Source organism: Pyxicephalus adspersus, chromosome 4, assembly GCF_032062135.1.
Source record: "Pyxicephalus adspersus chromosome 4, UCB_Pads_2.0, whole genome shotgun sequence".
NCBI lineage: Eukaryota > Metazoa > Chordata > Amphibia > Anura > Pyxicephalidae > Pyxicephalus > Pyxicephalus adspersus.
Genome location: NC_092861.1, coordinates 36,539,525 through 36,556,892, shown reverse-complemented (window position 1 = coordinate 36,556,892; position 17,368 = coordinate 36,539,525). Strand labels below are relative to the sequence as shown.

Below are 17,368 nucleotides of genomic sequence, written 5' to 3'. Positions count from 1 at the left end.
ACAATTATATATATATTATGTAAAGATTTCTTTGTATTGGACTCAATACAGCTTTTTTGTATTGAGTTCAATACAAAAAGTTATTTGAATTTCCCGCCCCGCCTCCCGCACCGACGCATGCAGCGAAGTCACCAGGAGACCCCGGTGATCGTCACTTCACTCACGGGGGGAAGGCGGAAGAGAGAGGACGTTTCCGTAGGAGCTGCAGGGACCGGGTAAGTATATTCTTTCAGTTGTAATCCGATTGTGATACAATGTATGACAATCGGATTGCAATACAACGTTTGTTTATATTTTTAACCACCTGGGAAAAGTTCGGGTTTAACACTTTTTGCAAGTGTTTTTACCCCGAACTATGTCAGGTTTAACGCCCAGGTGGTTAAATGAGCAGAAAGTAGAAGCAAGCCAAATAGGATGAGTAAGACCATTCCAGAGAGTTGGAGCAGCTCTAGAAAAGTCTTGTAGCCTTGCGTGTGATGAGGTTATGAGTGAGGAAGTCAGTTGAAGGTCATCAGAGGAGTGAAGAGAGTGACTGGGGGAGTATTTTTTTTTTTTACCAGGTCAGAAATGTAAGTGGGACAAGAACTGTGGAGGGATTCAAAGGCCAAGCACAGGAGCTTGATTTTGATTCTAGGGTGAAATGGAAGCAAGTGTAGAGAATTGCAAAGAGATGCAGCAGAAGAGGAGCGGTGGGAAGGATGGATGAGTTTGGCTGCAGCGTTCATATTAGATTGGAGAAGAGAAAGTCTGGTTAGTAGAATACCAGAGAGGAGGATATTATAGTAGTCCAGACAAGAGATGATAAGAGCGTGTACAAGGAGTTTTGGGGTCGCAGGTGACAGGTAGGGGTGGATTTTGGAGATGTTGGGTAGGTGAAAGTGACAGGACCTGGAAATGTTCTCAATATGGGGGGTAAATGAGAGGGCAGAGTCAAAAGTGATGCCAAGACAATGTGCCTGAAGGGAGGGACGAATAATAGGGCATTAACAGTTAGAATAATGTTAGGGGGAGATTTGGAATTATAAGGGGGGAAGATGATGAGTTCTTTTTTATCCAGACTGAGTTTTAGGAATCGGTCAGACATCAATGATGATATGTCTGACAGGCAGCATGAGACCTTATCCAGGACTGAAGGAGACAAGTCAGGGGTGGACAGATAGATTTGAGTGTCATCAGCATACAGATGGTACTGTAAGCCAAAGGAGGATATGAGACTACTGAGAGAGGAGGTGTACAGAGAAAAGAGAACCGGTCCAAGGACTGACCCTTGGGGAACACCAACAAGGAGGAGAGTGGGAGAGGAGGAATTACCATTGAAAGAAGCTTGAAAGGAGAGGTCAGACAGATAGAAAGCAAACCAAGAGAGAACAGTGTCACAGATACCAATGGAGCGCATGATTTGTATTAGAAGGGGGTCATCAACAGTGTCAAAACAGAGGAAAGATCAAGGAGAAGAAGGAGGGAAAAGTTACTATGAGACTTAGCCCTGATGAGGTCATTGGCCACTTTAGTAAGGACTGTTTCAGTGCAATGGGCAGCTCGAAACCCGGACTGGAGAGAGTTGTTGCTCAGGTAAATGGGGAGCCTTTTGTAGACAAGGCATTCAAGAAGTTTGGAGACATATTGGAGAAGGGAGATAAGATGGTAGCATGAAGGTAGGGAGCGTTCTAGTGAGGGTTTCTTCAGGATAAGGAGAATTATTGCATGTTTGAAAGCAGAACGGTAGATACCAGTAGAAAGGGAGAGGTCGATGTTTGGTAAGGTAAGGGTGGCGGCCAGGGTGGAGGAATGGGCACGAAGTAGATCAGAGAGAATTGGGTCAAGCAGACAGGAGATGGAGACAATGAAAGAAGAGAGAAGATTTTATCCACAGCAACAGGGAGGGAGGCCAGTGATTATTTACAGGTGGAAGGGGTGGGTATGGTTGGAGTGGCCCGCTTAGCAGAGACATCATGTCTGATTTTGTCTATTTTCTCTCCAAAGTAGCTGGCAATGTCTTGGGCAGTGAAGGTTGTTGTGGAGGGAGCAAGGAATTTAGGATGGAGTCAATTGTTGAGAAGAGGTTGCGTGGTTTGGAAGCTTGAGAGGAAATGACAGCGGAGAAATATATTGCTTGGTGACAGTGAGTTCAATGTTAAAGCTTTGTAGCTTGGCTTTTTAGTCCATGAAGTCAGCGCTGAGGCCAGATTTTCTCCACTTGCGCTCAGCTGCATGAACAGTCTTTTGTAGCTGTTTGATTTTTGTGCCAGGGTCCGGGGTTGGCAGGGCGGGGGTAACGGAAGGTGGCAGGAGCAAATTATCCAAAGCCAGGGAAAGAGAGTGGTTTAACATGGTGGCAGCTTAATCTGGGAAGGTGATTTTGGAGAGAATGAGGGTTAGGGATGCCAGGCAGTTTTAGAATATCCACATTTGCAGACTGCACTAATTTGCATCACCCATTGGAAAATAAGGAGCAACATTTCCTTGTGCAATATTCTAATCAGTGGTTTAATGGCAATAAAATGAATGTGCATGTGGATGTTGAGGATCCATAGATGGGTGGATAGTTAGTGGAGTATTAGGATATGCAGTTTGTGAAGTTACTATTTGAGATTCCAGATTGCAGGGGAAATGCCTCTCTCAACATAGCATTTACGGTCAAAGGAATTGACTACAGATAGGAATGTATATTTTAATAAATGAAAAAAAATGAAAAATCATGAAGGTAAGTAAGATTTGGCTCATCATATTGATTTATTATCAATAATGCTGAACTGTTTTACTTTAGATTTAATATTTAGGTTTCAAATTGGATTGCTTGTTAAACACTAACACAGGTTTAGAGGGTATGAGCAAAAATTGGTATCAAGCACTATAAAAAAATTAAGTCAAGAAACACTGATTTAGAAGCAGATTGAAAGGCCTAATGCAATTTAACACTTAAAAATTACAGAAAGAAGGACAGAAAGATTCTGTTCCAAAAGAGAGAGCTATATTTCTGTCTCTCTGTTTATCATCTATCTGCTGGTTTATAATTAAATCAAGGAGATATATCACTTTGATGTGACTGCTCAGCCCAATACCAACTGCACTTTGAAGCTAAGCATCTCTGTTTAAAGATATATTAGCATTTTAAAACTGATATCCAGGGATACTGTTATGGAGGACTGATAATAACATATGTATCAATTCTGCATATTAATATTTGTTTTTTTTATTCTGAAAGCTTATTCCTAGTAGATACCTACCTAAAAATAGAAAAACCTTAAATATTAATTAATTCATAATTTTAGGATATAAGATCCCTGGATAAAGTTTTGTGCATTACATTTACAAAAGACGTTTTACATTGTTGGTGGTGCTGGAGGGCTCGAAAAGAACAAGGAGAACATAAAAAAATGAGTAGGTGTCAGAAAAGGACGTGATATAAGGAACAAAAAGAGAGGGAGAAAAAAAGGTGAGAACTTAAGGATACGCTATTTAGATACATAACAAATCCCTTTACCAATGGTATAGATACATTTTTACCTCTAAAAACTAAGTCTACATGGCTACCAGGAAGCCAGCTCCATGACCAGGGTACAGTATACGAAGCCCTCGCTGCCACCCCCCACAACCAGTCTTTTTCCCACTTCCCAAAATTAAAACCCAGACACCATTTTGGAAAAAACTGGCCACGGCAGCCCTTTATTACCACCATTATTTTAACAACATATTTTTCAATAAAACCAACTTTTATTTTATATCCCCCAACATGTAAATATAACAGTTCAAGTCCATGAAAGTCACCACTCCTGCTCACTCATCCATCTGCTTCCGATCCACAGGTAGGCCCTCAGACGCTCCTATGCCGCCTCGGGGACATTTAATATTTTCCCTTTTCACCAAACCTAGCCTCCATAACAACCACGTGTCATGCAAGGCGACCCTTATCACCCCAAAACCCCTCCTCTTTTGGGTCTGAACTCCCCTACATTCTCCATTACCCCAATTCTAACTTTCATGGACCCCCAAAACCCATGCCCTTCTGCCGCCATGACAATGACTCGCCCAAACCTCACAACATCAGGGAGGGAGGGTGGGAAAGCTCCTTCCAGTAATTCTTTTCAAACTGATTCTCCTCCCCTTCAACCCCTTCTTTTAAACCCAATCCCCCAGCCCTCCCCTGTACCAACACCCCCCAATCATATTCTCCAATTTTCCCGCACTTTTTTCCCGGCATTTTTTTTTTTTTTTTTAACCCTTACTCCTCCGTCTTCTCTACTCACCCTGTCATGAGGCCCTATGCTTAGATTTTGCTTCAGGCCTGCTTATTCCCCACTGCATGCTCCTGCAGGTTTTAGACTCTGCCGGTTTCAAGCTTCAAAAAGATAAATAATGTGTTAAACCGTAAAAACTGTTTTGCTCACTGTGCATTTATTTAAGAATGCTTACAGGAGATAATAAATTATAGCAAAAAGGGCAGATGTCAGGTCAAAGATTAAGCCCAGTTCTGCACCAAATTTCTTCTAAAAGGTCTATAATTTTTGTTTATGAAATGTACCTTGCATATGAGGTCTACTAAGTCAGAATAATGATAGGAGTGAATTGAAGGGATATATACACTTTTATAGCTGTTGGAGATAGGAAGAAAGTACCCCCCATGCCAGGCACAGCAGGAATGCAAATTTTACACAAAATATTAATAGTATATACATTTGAGCTGTAGAACACAGAAAAAACTGTTGTTACTCTTCACCTATACAGGACATTCAAAAATGGCAAACAATTGGTAAAAAGTCTACAGTTTATATGTGCATCTCCTTAAGATAAATAATTGCCTTGTTTATGCTGGCATCCAAGCCCCACGTGAACCTAACCCATGCAGCCACTTTCCCAGTGTATATTATGCCTTTCTGGGGTATCATTATGCTTTTTGCATGTTATAAGGCCCACATTACCAGCTAAAGATGCAATCTGGTATTATTTCTAAACATTACTCCTAAGTATCACAGTCAGGCAGCCTCCTATGGTCCTTGAGATTTATAGCTTTAATATGATTGTGTGCACCACTGAATTTTATAGTTGATGCAGCATGAGTCATGATAATTGGATTATTGCTGTCCCTATTACAGATAACATGTTTCTAACTCTCTTTCAGGCCTCAGAGGTCAAGAAAAAAAAAAAGAATTAAGATTAACTCTTTCAAATGCAAAGCAATGTCTAAGTGTTGACAGGATCTATGTAATAACAAGAGGATTAGCACATTTTGTTTCAAATTATTATAGGTGAGTCTTTTTTAACATAATGACATTTAAAGCAAGTATTTGTTAAAATGGAATTGAAGTTAGAAAAACATTTCTAGTAGGCATGTTTTTTTTTGTAAAATAGACTTTAAATTTCTATTCTGCAAAAAAAGCTTTTTTCCTTTAGCAGATTTTTTTTAGGTATGCGGCTTTATCACATACACAGTGCATCATAGTTTCTGCAAAATTCAGAGCTGGAGTGTTGAGCCAAGTGCTCCCCTGTGATAATGAATCTGTATTGTGTATGCACAGAAAAGGACCGTAAGGGCAGGTTCAGACTTGCCTCTGGATTGAGCGATCCCGTATGGCTCCCTGTTAACTCGCCCCGCGTCAACTCTAATTGGTTCTTAAAGAACCAGCATCTGGACATTTGGCAGCCATTCATTTGCTACAGGTTTGCCACAGTGAGAAGCTAAATGTAGAATTCACTGGCACAAGGAAACAGTAACTGCACTGCAACCCCATAGCCAGTGTAACAAGTTGTAATGAAGAAGAAACAGAAAACATGGATCTGTAATCGGTAAAGGAAAACAAAAGATTTTACCATAATGTGTAAATCCAAATGCAACCTTTAACTACCCCTTCCCCTCCTGCAGCCTTATTTCCCCAGTGTATTTCGGTTCACACTTATGTGTTCACACTATATGTGTTGCTGTTATGCATTCAGATGCCAGGGAAGGTGCCTGTCTTGGCTGTAAATTTTGGAGCTCTATAATCTAAGAGTGTGGGGTTGGGGTACAAAAAATGGCATGACGTTATTATTTTCTCTCTGTGCTTACTTTTAACCCACTTGATTTAAAATGTTTTATTTTTTACTTTATTTTAAACCTATAGCTATTACTTAACATAGTGCAGGTTATAAAATGTTGAACTGGTAAAAAGCTAATACTCTGTTACCGTACAGATATATTTACATTTTAATCTATCAAGCATTTGTAATTTATCAACCTATTTTAGCAATAAACACACCTCTGCAAGTCAGCAATTTTTTTTTATTCCTAGTCTAACATTTCTACTTCCAGGGGAGCGTTATTACTTAATGGGTAGAGGTGGGGGCAACAAAAAAAAATCAGAATCCGATCCAATCCATTCAGATTGGTCAATCAATCTCACCAGATTCAAAGGGCCTGATTTGTTGAAGTCTCCAAGACTGGAGAAGTTCTCATCCGAGAACCTGTGTGACCCAGCTAATCTGGAATAGATCTGGTCTAGGATTAAAAGCAATTGCTAACAAATACAGATGACTTTTAAGAAATCCATTACATGTTTTCTAGATCACCCAAGTTCACTTTTTCACAAGTTTATTTTCACACTGATGGAAAAAATTGCCTGTGTATAACTTTTCCAAAAGAGCTTTCCCAAATACTTTCCCCTCAGTACTTTGCAGCCAGCACTGTTTGCCCCCTTTAAGTCCCAAATCCTAAAGCTCTGTTCCTGACCAACAAAAAATGGTGCCCTAGCTCTATAAATTTTAATAGAGGGCTGTACTGACATCAGCTGCAGACCTCTGTAAAAGATGGAAACAGGTGATATCCAAACTCAGATTTTAAGATGGGAGAGTCCCGATAGAATGTCAGAATAGCGCCAAACTGAAGGTGCTGCTCCGGATGACTGGCACAGGTGAAACTTTCCTGGTATTTTGCCTCAATGGGAATGTGAGTATTGTAGTGGTCCCTCATTTTACAAAGTGAGGACATCAACAGCAACTGAAACCTTTAAGTGAGGAACCTTCGTGAACCAAGGACAGCTTTGGGATCTTGTGTACTTAGCTCCATGTTAATAAAAGTTTTACCGCTACGTTTATTTTTTTATGTGCGGACGTTTTGATAAGGGAATGTTATACTACATAAGATTTTGTTCACCCTTATATATTTTCTGTACATGACTGTTTATATGTTGAGTGTTCTTCTTTATACAATTAAATGTTTTATGGTTAATGTTTAAAACATATTTGTTAAGGAATGAAATAAAATTGGCTGACATTTTACATGTTTGATTGAATATGTGCCTTAAATGTTGCTTTAATATTTTTGAGATTGTTATGTGTTAGTATAACCTGGGATGTGGATCAATATATTTGTACTGATGCATGTGGTATGAACTGAATTACTTTGTTCTGATTGGTCGATAAATCCAAACTGATCAGAACTATCCATCCACCACTATTCCTGTTCTACAGTTTGGACAGGAAATATAATATTGTTATGTTGTCAACTGAGGTGGCTAAAGACAGGCAGCTGACATTGGAAGCTGGATTGCTGAACCAGAAATTTTAATGATTTTATTAAAATGTAAGTCGGAGCAGGTACAGTAATTTATTAAATGCAATTAGGACAGATGTTTGTCTCAAAATTTTATTAGGCAGTGTGATGTCAGTTACTGTATAAAATCCTCACTGAGTTAATCACAAACAAAGCAAAAAAAAACACTTTATGGAGCCTAGACATTCATTAACTTCTGGAGTAAGCTGCGTTTTGATATGCAAAAAGAAACAACTGCAGAGTTTGTCTTGGTCAATAAAGGGTTACAAGAGGTTACAGAAAAGCTCAGTCCCTAAGGTCACCCACAACATCAGCTGTATTTATCAAAAGATTTCTTCTGCAAGTCATGCAAACTGTCCCTCTCCAAGCCTTGTCCTGCACAGGAGCGAGCAGGGAAGCCCCATTTTTTCTAGGAGTTGTTCGTATGTCGGATGTCCTTAACTCAGGGACTACTTGTACTTACAATTGTTTTTTTAGGCCAGGAAAAATATTATCCTCAACTGGACTAGCACTTAGGCTCTTTCCTTATAGGTGTATAAAATAGACTAGTGAATAATGCCCCTGATTCATCATTGAAATCCGCGATCGCTGGAAGCGCGAAAGTACGCGCGGCCATCGATCGCGGATTACCGCGGTCCGGACTCGATCGCCAGTAAAAAGCTGTCGGATAAGTGCGGCTCCGTGCGCGAGCTTTTTCAGTTGTTGAATAGCGCGATCGCGCACGATTCCGGATCGCTAATACGAATGCGCGACCGATAATCCGATTTTGCTTGATGAATCAGGGGCAATGTCTTGTCTTTGTACAAATTGACCAATGAGATTAGAGTTTGCTGAAACAAGTTTGATAAAATATGACATTTTTATAAACATTTGTGAGCATCAACCCTCTAGATAAGCTTTTACCCTTATCCTATTTACCTAGGTTTGAACTTCTTTTTGAGATACAGCACATGTCTGTATACATAAATGAACAAAATAAGAATGCTGCATGACACGGGTTGATACATTACAACCTAATTTGTTGGCTTGTGTTGTTAAACATATCTTTATTTACTCAACTATGCTGCCCGATCTATTCATTTTCTCATGTCCGATTACTTTATTGCTACATACTTTTAACTTTGTGCCTTAATTCCTGAATATAATTCACTTGAAAAAGAAAAAAGTTCACATAACTTCTATACTAGTGGATGTGCAGATGATAGATTAGATTATAATAAACTATGGCACAGCACTGATTTCTAGATGAAATGCATAAGAATCTCCTGGCTATCACGCCCACATACCTCAGGTAGAGAGAATAAGTGGACACAGAAGAGAGATAATTACAGTTTCTTTAAGATGTTATCATCTTTTCCCATTCTTCTTTTAGTAGGTATCTTATGGGAACAAGCAGTGGAACATTTTAAATAGAAAATGGTTTATTTTGTCCTCTAATTCTAAACTAATAAACTAACAGCAAGGAAAGGTCAAGAATTATGGAGCATTCAGTCATCTTCTGTTGAAGTCTTTTCCACTTTTTTTCATCAACCTACGCTGGTGATTCTTACTCGTCTTTAGGGATGAACGAGCAAATTTAATAAATTCGGTCTCGCACCGAATTGGGCCGTTCTCGCTTACCAAACATGTAGGCGAGGAATGCCTTTGTAAATTCGGCCGGGGAGACCGAATCTTTGGGACCTGCAAGACCAATCAGGGGAGCGGAGCTGTCAGCTCCGCTCCCCTGATTGCTCTTGTAGCCCTTTACTAGTTGTATGTGTTCTTGGATAGTGAAACTCTATCCAGGAACACATACTACAGAGCGGCAACAGCAATCAGCTACTTCGCTTCCCTGATGGCTGTTGCAGTCCTGTACTATGTGTTCCTGGATAGAGTTTCTTTATCCAGGAACATAGTGTGAGTCTCACGGCTGGCTGCTCATGAAAGAATGCAGCATGGGAAAAATTCGATCTGAGGGGATCAAGATTGAATGGGAAGGCAGACCCTACCGGGAAACTATGTCACCCGTCCCAGCAGGCTCTGGGTGATCCTTCTGTGCATGCCCTAATCTTGGACATGCGCAGAGGAGGCAATTTTTCTAATAAGGGAAAGAGATGCTGATCTCATGCAAGTACATTGAGATCAACTCTCTTTTTTTCCCCTTTTACAGCAGGCTTCATCACCCAATCTCGCACATGTGCAGTACAAGCTCGGGTGACGTGCAAAGACCGAAGGAAGAAGAAGGAAGTGAAGAAGGAAGATGGCGGTGCTCAGGAAGTGTCGGGACAAAGATGAATTCCAGGACGACTCAGGACCGAATCACGGGAAGGACCAGCACTGTTTTTGGTTTAGTTTCACTTTAAGACTTTTATTCTTAGATAATGCAGGAGGGAAGGCGGCATAGAGAATTAGAATAGTATGGCTCTTTTTTTAAAGAGCAGGGCATTCCTGCACACATTCCTTGGTGGGAATCAATTACTGCCATTAAAATTAGGGGACCTGGAAGATTCCCACAAGGGATTGTTTGATTTCTTGTTTTAAAAATAGATGCCTAGTATTTTTGCATAATGTTGTGCAGTTATTTGGGAGAATCAGATGTGTTGTCCTTTTTTTTGTTTCTAACATGTTTTTAATAATAACATCCTGTATCATCTATCCTGTTTATGAGCTATGAGGGTTTTCCTCATATATTTGAGTGTTGTCCTCTCATACTTTGTTGTGTCTTAGATATCAAACATGAGAAATCTCCCAGATAAAACAGACAAGAATAAAATCTGTCATTTTTAAGTATCTATTACTTTAAAACTGTATTTTTATTAAATCAAAAGTATAATTATAAATAATATAATTATAAATAATACATTCAAAATAAATTACATTTTTTTTGTATTTTTAAATTGAGCGTTAAAGGGTAGAGCGTCTGTCAACTTTTACAGTATTTAGGTACAAAATTACTATCTAGCATATCGAAAAAACTGGAAAGTAAGGATAACTATTAGTAGTTAGTTGAAGTTTCACTACTCTCCAGTGTAGAAAATGTACTTAGTTTCTGTCTATTTTACAGGAGGCTGCAGAACATAAAGTAAGGTGAAATCCTCTTAAATGGTACACATAGAACAGTAAAAACAAATTTTATAGTAGAGTGAACCTTTTTTAGGATTGATTTGCTGTTTTAATTTACCTAAAAGGAGATTACCCACATTTTCATTTTATGTGATGGGTGTCAGGGAGACCTGGAAAAGAAATCAAACCTCTATGGAAACACAGGCAGCATTCAGAATCCTACATACAAATATATTCAAATAGAACACGAATAATACAAAAACACAAATATGCTGTTTTCTCACTCGGCTCGGTAAAAAAAAATGGTTTAGGAGTGGAGTTCTGTCCATGCCTAATAACTAGTATCCTATCATATTACAAATATTGCACATGGTTATTTTACCAACAGCATTGTCTTTAGGGTAGCCAAGCAGATAGTTAATTTATTTAATAGATAGTTAATCAGGATTTTCAAGCACCTCAGTTGTGGTGTTTTTTGGCGATGACACCTGGCTGGTCTCTTGCCTCATTTCTATGACTTCTCATACAGCAGATTCTCTACAATGCCACTGCTACCAATTTCCTGTTCATGCACAAAAACATCTTTACATTTTTTTATTAATTAGAATATCTCAGCAGGCGTTCTGTTCACAGACATTGCACTTGAAACCTACATGAAAATATTAGATTATATAAACCCAAATTAGATTAGAAAGGACAGATGAAAGCATATTAAATTGGCCAGAATCCTGAAAATGGCAATTGGGTAGCTACTCTTTTATTTCTTTTGAAAAGACGCTCTGGGGTGTTTGATTTGTAATCTGAATCAGTTGGAAAGAGGAAATTATGAAGAAGCTATGCCCTCAATTTATTTCAGTTTATTTTAGGCTGTTTTGCACTTTTACGGCTGCCTATCTGTGACTCCTTACATTATGGAACCCGCATTGAATTCTTGCAGCGAAATATCCATGACAGAAGTCAAAGCTTAGAATGCGAACATCCATGGTGCTCTGTCTCTGCAAATCAATGAGAAAACCCTCTTAGGGCATTTTGCAGGCCAATTTAGAACAAATACAATTCATTTATACAACAGTGTGCGTCCATTTGAACGGGGCAGACTGCCAGCATGGGGAAGAAATTCCAGCTGAACTTGAGCTCACATCCCATGGTCGGCAAAACCAATTTCATCTGATAAATGTGTGTCTCTTAGAATCAGAATAGTGGCCAGCATGCTAGGAGAGTAATTCTAGGTGAAAGGGAAGCTCTGTTTTTCTTTAGAAGGTTGATTCTCTGAACCCAGTTAAAGTGACTTTTTTATTTGCGTACCATAGACAGGACAGCACTACTATATTACAAACTTAAGAGAAAGAAACTATTTTATACCAATGAAACTCATTCTTGTCTTTACAAATGTAAGAGAATGCCATATGTGGTCAGTATTAGTTTTGCTGCTGACTTTTATTTAGGTCCATTTAAAACACCAATATTGTTGGAGAAAAATTGTTTTCCAATATCTGTATGGTGTTAATACACAAAATAGATTTTTTTTATAACTTATGCACATTTACATGCAGAAGTCATAACTGAAAGTGACAAGGAGTGGAACAAACCATACACTGAGAATAAAATGTGACTGTTGTAAGCACTCCTAGCTTTGCTACAGTTTGCTCCAACTTTGCCATTGTCATATTTGTTGGACAACTTGGCTGGCATTTATTTAGGAGGAAAAATTAAAATATTAATTAAAATTCAGGACACTGAATCTGACTTTCACCGAATGTTCTCTGGTGAGTAATAATCCACTACCATTGAACACACATAGATTTGGAGGATTCCCTGGAATGTTTGGCAAGTCAGATTCACTGCTTTAAAAACAGACCCCCAAAGCTTGTATATCAATTGTGACAATATTTTGTAAAATATTACCTACAGTATTGTTTGCATAATAAGACTTTCAGTGGCTACAGCTACTACCCACATTTTGTGGTTCAGTATTTGCCAAAAGCCCTCCACATCACATCGCTGAAGAATCTCAGGATAGTTTCTGTGCACAGAAATCTTACATTTTTCAGATCCTGATCTGTACAGTATTTAGAAGTTCTTTCACAGACATACCAAAAGATAAAAACAGCTGGATGAAACACGGTTCACTTTAGGTGTAAATAGGCATTAGAGGTGAGCAGAAAATAAAAAAAAGAAAATCTAATCCAGTCCAGATGGATTTCTCTAAATTAGTATATGTATTATTTTAAAGAGCCATACTATACCTGTCATTGTCGGCATTGGAATTGACTTCAATTTGAACTATCTGACCACTACAAGTAGGCATAAAACTGTGGGTACTTAGCAAAACAGAAACTTTTGAAATGTGATTGACTTTTATTTGATCAGCACAGCTCTATTAAGTTTCTTAGGGTCACTGCAGGGAATAGAAGCCCTTTTCTGACTTTTTGTTGTATAGCTGAAATAGTGAACCAAAAAAAGGGGGTTTCAGACCATGAGTGATATTGCAGATCCCAAGCCTTTTCTGTTATTATTTCTATTATTATTGTTATTTCTAATAATAATAAACAGTATTTATATAGTGCCAACATATTAGGTTGCACTGTACATAACTAAACAGCATTTGGCCAGAGAAGGTACATTGCAGAGCTCTTTCCTACATTTCTGTCCACAACAGTTGAGCGTGACATGTAAAAACTGCAAGTCTCCATGAAATTATTGCAGATATTTTTTGTTTAATGTCAGATTATAATGTATATTTTACTAAAACGGTATACTTTAAATACAAGTTTATTCTATAGAAAGCAGGCATCTAAAAAATAAGGCTTTGCAGTTTCTTGTTTTGGTAACTACAACTTAACATTAAACTAAAACTGTGATTCGCCTTTTTTTCAGACTGCTTATTATTCCTGGAGAGCTGTGCAGTTTTTGGCCTATATTATTATCCATAAATACAAATACATGCAAGACAACACCACAAACTATGAATACTGGCTTTTTGTTAGTGATTAAGGTTGTTGCAAGAAATTAAATTTTGAAGCTGTACTTTGCCTAGGGCTTACAAATTTGATTTTTGTTAGGCTCCCTGCACAGTAAATTTGAAAACATATTATTAATTTGTATTAATATTGTTTATTTAGGCTTCAGTCAACTTTATACTTTAATGTGGGGTACTGTGAAAAATAAACTTTTGATTCTTTTCAATTACCTGCTTATAATGTTTTATTGTGGATAAGGTTTTAGAAGCTTTCTGTATATGCAAACTACAAGCACAATAACAAAAGTGTATTAGTAATTAGTTATAATCTAATAAAATATTATGAAAAGGGAAGCTTTTAAAGGATAAGATTACTTACACTGCGCATAAACGATTTTGCTACTGGGAATAAAACATGTGATTTACATGATATCAGGTGTGCTGAATCTAAATCTGAACTCAGAATTTGCCTATCACGTACAGATTTTAAGTTATAGGCATGCTATAGCTGTTCAAATGGTTGGTAATTGGGTAATGTATTTTTACATGGAAACATTATAACAGTTGCAGCTACCACTATGCTTGCTGCCGCCTCAGCTGAATCACATTCCCTGGTGGCATGCATGTTCCAGCAGCGGCTGGGCAAGTCAGTGAGCTGACGTCAGAAATAGGTATATAAGGCGAGATGGACCAAGAGCTTGTCTTGAGATAGGCCATACTGAGTCTGTTTTGAGCTAAAGATGAGTAGGTGCAGCTGTGTTATTAAACCCTACAATTTTTGCTAAATATACCCCCTGTGATCAATGCAAGAACCGAACTAAGAGGGTGAGATTTGCTCATATCTGCTGTCAGGTATGTTACGTTGGCCTAACACAATGGTTGAATGGGAAAAGGAATAAAATGCCATTTGCTGTGCCTATAGTTGGCGTGATCCAAAAGACCATCACTCGGACTGCTACTTCTGTATGATTAAAATTGCTGGGTTTTTGAAGAAGTCAAAAATTGTCTATCCTGATTATGACACTGCTCAGAAGCCAGTGCCACATGATGCAGAGAATCCAGTGCCAGTCTGTTGCTACTGACAGTGATATGTCGGATGAGGAACAGGAGGATGATGTCGATGTTAATGAATTTTATGAACCCTAATTTGAAGAGAGTAAGCCTCAGTTTATAAGCCAATAAGATTTAGATGATCTAGTAGGAGCCTGTCATTGTCAAAAGAGAATACTGAACTGTTAGCCTCCAGATTAAAGGAGTGGAATTTGCTACAAAAAGGAACGACAACTTCACACTTTCGTGATCGTCACACAAAGTTTTCTTGTGATCCACAGAAAGTTTACCTTCCGCCACTTCATATTAAATTTGGATTAAGAAAAAACTTTGTGGTTGCAATAGATCGTGATGGTATGGGTTTAAGTATCTGAAGGACAAGTTTGGAAAAGTTATAACAGATGCTAAACTGAAAGCAGGCATTTTTGTTGGTCCCCAAATGCGCAATTTGATACATGATGCCACATTCAGATACAAACTCAACCCACTTGAATTTGCTGCGTAGGATTAATTTGTGCTAGTTGCACAAAACTTTCTGGGCACCCAGCGAGCTTAATACCATGCTGAACTTGTGAACAACATGCTAACAGCATACCATCAACTTGGCTGGCGAATGTTACTTAAAATTCATTTCTTTCATTCCCATGTGGACTTCTTCCCTCAAAATTTGGGTGATGTGAGTGATGAACAAGGGTAGAGGTTCCACCAGGACATTTCTGTTACGGAATCAAGATATCAAGGCCGGTGCAACCCCAACATGATGGGCGACTACTGCTGGTTTATGCAATAGGGGGCAGCAGGGAGCCACAAATGCAAAGGCAAGTGCCTTAAATATTTCTGAAATGTACATGTGTGTTGAACCAAGGACTCAGATGAATTATGTGTAATTGTGTATGTTGTTCCAACATAAAACTACGTTTTTGTAATGTCATGGAACTATGAGGCAAAAGTTAGTTATGTATAAAGAATACATAGTATCTGCAGAACAAGAGAATGTAGCCAATTGTGTCTTTATGCATAATTAACTTAAGATCCTGAAGTCCAAGACAGAATTGGACTCAGGATTTGGATTCAGCGCACTTCATTTAGTATAGGACACAAGGATTAAACCAAGTAGCAGACAATATTTATTTTTTTGTTTATCAAGATACTACCCACCCAAGGGAAATTATAGGGTCTTGGTGTGTGTGCATTATTAGTGGTCGAGAAGTTATGGCTGAAGTCAGTTCCAACTCTGATCAATGCTTTTTTGACCTTGGATTTGATCTCTGAATTGGAGCTCTCTAAGCTCTCCAATGTTGTAATGAAAAGTAGGTCGAAATTCTTACACAATGATGTGAAAGACTGAAAATCATACAGAAAATTATTACTTCAATTTATTGGAGGTGAAGGTGAATCTACAAGCTATTGAATCATGGGGTGTACTTAGTTTTTCTCAAATGGCTTTTCCATTTTGGCTAACACTTTATTTCCTAGCTGGAGGATGTCAACGATCATCTAGCCTTATCCTCCTCAGCCTTGCTGACCCCCTCCCACTCCTTTTACTGAATTTCCGTCCTTCCAAACAAGCATTACAGCATGTGGGATGTGGGTGTGTGGCTGTCGTTAATATTACCTTGTATGTATATATTGCCACCATATTATATAACGCTTTATAACGTAGTAATGTAACTAACTGTCTCCTGGTGGGACTCCAAACTTAATGCTTTATGTACTATGTTATGTACAGCACCCTACCAACCCCATATTTTGCTTGCATTGCAAAGACATCTGATAAGGTCAAGCATGTAATCAGTAAAATCAGGTATGTAATCAAAACAGAAGTTTGAGTGAAAATTTAATTGGCAAGTTGATGGGGGAAGGGGAGAACTGGAAACAAGGAAGAAAAATATAAAAGTTATATTTCCTCTTACAAAATGTTTGAAAATAGCTTGCCAACAAAATCAGTAAGGTATTTTTAACAATATTAATATTTCCAGAAAGCAGTGTTTACTACACTGGCTAAAACAAGATTGCTGGCTGTTTGGGACAAAAATAGCAACAAATTTTGTGATAACACATTTCCATTTTTTTAGAATTGAATCTGAAAAAAATGACAACTACATTGGTCTCAAAACCACCCATTTATACTTATTTTATGCAATAAGTGCAGCTTTTAGTACATTGAGATTGGAAAGAGATTGTCAGAGATTTCAAGGTCCTGAGGTCTAAATGTGGATCTTTGTCATTTCTGGTCTGCTTGCCTAACATTCGGCTCTTCCTGCCCTTACTAATTGCAGCCAATGTCTGTGTACTGAGTTTTATATGTAAAGCCCATGGGCTTTACAAATGTTCATTGACTGAAGGTAATAACCAACAAGAATGCTAGTGGTTGTATGGAAGTTTATCAATGTCACAGCCAACACACATTTGCTTCTAAAATGGTACACAATTGCCAATGATCACTCTTTGAGGTTGATTTACTAATGGACCTGAGGCTGTTCATTTAGTAAAGTAAATGTTAACATTACAAATGTAGATGAATTAGGTATACAATTAAATACCTAATCACGTGTGAGTGGAAAAAGAGGATTTTTGCAAGCATATATTGGATACATAAGGTAAACATTTCTTTACCACATTCATTGTGTGATGTGATTTAGTAAATTAGCCATGCTATCTGCAACACGTGCTGCTATCAACAAGCCAGGTTTGATGTCAGCTTGAACAAATTGATTTACTTACCGCTATTTTCCTATGTTCTACCCCTGTGGTATACATTTTAGATTATATATATTTATATATATATATAT

General features: G+C 38.2%; 1 long non-coding RNA gene across 2 annotated transcripts in view; it reads right to left on the bottom strand.

Moving 5' to 3' along the window:
- Window positions 1–17,368, bottom strand: part of LOC140330016 (uncharacterized) — a 46,593-nt gene that overhangs the window by 12,912 nt on the left and 16,313 nt on the right. The gene's annotated exons all lie outside the window — the stretch shown is intronic.